This window comes from Opisthorchis viverrini (genome assembly GCF_000715545.1).
Source record: "Opisthorchis viverrini unplaced genomic scaffold opera_v5_76, whole genome shotgun sequence".
Taxonomy (NCBI): Eukaryota; Metazoa; Platyhelminthes; class Trematoda; order Opisthorchiida; family Opisthorchiidae; genus Opisthorchis; species Opisthorchis viverrini.
In genome coordinates this window covers 840,379-842,897 of record NW_008751730.1, presented here as the reverse complement: position 1 = coordinate 842,897, position 2,519 = coordinate 840,379, and positions in this window count along the sequence as shown.

Sequence of the window (2,519 nt, the reverse complement as noted above, 5' to 3'; positions counted from 1 at the left end):
TAATAATAATAATAATAATAATAATAATAATAATGGCACCAGTATCACAAGATTCCAGTCCTACCATAGCACATGCGGTCAACTGTTGTGCGGTGAAACGAATGGAATACTGGCGAACGCGGCCAGTAGAATGAACGACAGCTGGGTCCTCGTTTTCGAAAAAGTTTGGTGACACTCAGTAGATTTATTGCTGGGCAACGTTTCGCTTTTGACACAAAAGCGAAACGTTGCCCAGCAATAAATCTACTGAGTGTCACCAAACTTTTTCGAAAACGAGGACCCAGCTGTCGTTCATTCTACTGGCCGCGTTCGCCAGTATTCCATTCGTTTCACCGCACAACAGTTGACCGCATGTGCTATGGTAGGACTGGAATCTTGTGATACTGGTGCCATTATTATTATTATTATTATTATTATTATTATTATTAGCAGTAACAACAATGAAATGCCTACACCTCCTAGAGCTTAGTCGGACAGTATGGGAAGGAGCTAAAAGAACAAACGTCACTGACATTAATTGACCGCCATTTCTTGCAGTGTCTCCCACCAAGCAAGCGGGTAGGGGGTCAAGGTGGATCGCATCAACAACATCTAGACTCCGCATCATCTCTTCCACACCGCTCTGCCAAGTCATACATTGTCCACCACGTAGTTTCCTCCATTCTGAAGGAGGCCTGGGAGAACAACAATTTTCTCAGTAGACGATGTTTCGGCAGCTACACGGCGATTTCCTCTATTGAAGAAGCACTCGCCATGTAAGAAGAGGACAGACCTCTTTCCGGGTTTCATGTATCTGTAGTCTCTTGTGTGTGTGGAGGGAGGGGTCAGCTGGCTTCATAAAGACCATGATCGGTGTCCCTTCCGACGATTGCTTTCCCAGCATCTTGCTTGGCCTTGTTGCAGAAACCCAAACCCAAAGGCGTCTAAAGCTCAGAAGGACAGTGAGTAGCTTAGATTCCAGGTAGCCACTTCGAGAAAAACCTGAGACGAAACTCGGCAACTGAGTTCCTACCTACACCCGCAAACACGGATATGAGAGTTCTGTTCAGCTGTAGCAACAAGCCCTGATGCAGCATTCCGAACATACTGTTTTGATCGGTATCGGTATCCGTGTCTCTGTTGAAGGAGTCCAGAGTCTCAGAATAAAGCTGCAACATGCTTTTGAAGTTTATGTCGACCTTTCTGGACTCTACACCAGGTGAGTAGTTGGCCGAGATGTCATTCATCACCGCGGAAATCTCGTCATATTGGAAGCCCTCATGGGTCTATGAAAGTTGAAAAGTGGTTGAGAAAGTGAACAACCCGGGAGCCATATAAATCCTATAGACGACGTTATAAGTTCGCATGATATCTTCCTGAAAAGTGGTTTTGTAGTTGGCCGACAGACTTTTCTCCCTACAGTAAGGAATAAAGCATAAATGATCAGAGTAAATTGAAAAGGCACACCATGAACACTTTTATGGGAGATACAATTCTTCCAGAGGATGCCGCTCCTCCGTTTCCTGTTGGTTTGAGTTCTTCCATCTTGTGTAGACCACAGGAGGTTTCTCAGGAAGCACCGCTGTCTTTGTTGATTCGTTCACCTGCGATTCATTCGAGCTTATTGAATAGCAATCTGAAATGAAGTTCTGTTCAAGTATTAGTTGTGCGTTGAAAACTTGTAAGAGACGCGCTGGTGGTTGGCGCTTGTTAGGGGGGCGGAACATCTTCAGAAATCGTCGTGATTATCACAGTAATCAAATATCTTCATTCATTAGGTCTTCCAGTACCGATTGCGATCCTTTCCAGCCACTTGATCAAGGAAGTCAGCAGTTCTCTTGCCTATGACTTCCTAACTTCCTTCCGGATCATAGTAACCGTTTCTTTAGGTGGAGATCGCCGCACTGACATTTCTAGGTGCACGAATTCTAGTTCCACGCGCCTTGAGTTCGGGTCGGCTACATTCAAGGCAGTGGATTCTGTGAGCAATTGACATTGTTGTGGAAGCGTGAGTGAAACGAGGCTCATTTTCAACCCAGTTTTTACAAAAGTGTGATCAGCGCAACAGATGTTTCCAGAACGAAGGTTCCAATGAAACCGACCAATGTGACCCGGAAAGCGGTGGCCTAGAGACCAATAGCCCAAGTTACCAAATGCTTCCGCAAGCCTTTGTGAGCGTTCTATTTGCTTGCAACGATCAGAAGGTCGTATCTGGGTAGTTCCTCAACTGGACGCTGTGCTAGGTGTTAAGTTGTGCTAGGTTTTCATTAGTCGTAGGTGGGTGCGGGATTTGTAAAATTCTCATCCACTTCATTTCCCTCCTGCCGTGGATCAATCATTCTGGTGAGTTCATACCAAGAGGGAGGAAGCACTGGACTCGAGTTTCGCACTAATTAGAGCTCATAGGCAGCACATATCCTTGGTCGTACTGGAGCTCGAACTCTAGAGGAGCAAGTGTTTTCATCATCATCATCATCATCATCATCATCATCATCATCATCATCATCATCATCATCATCATCATCATCATCATCATCATC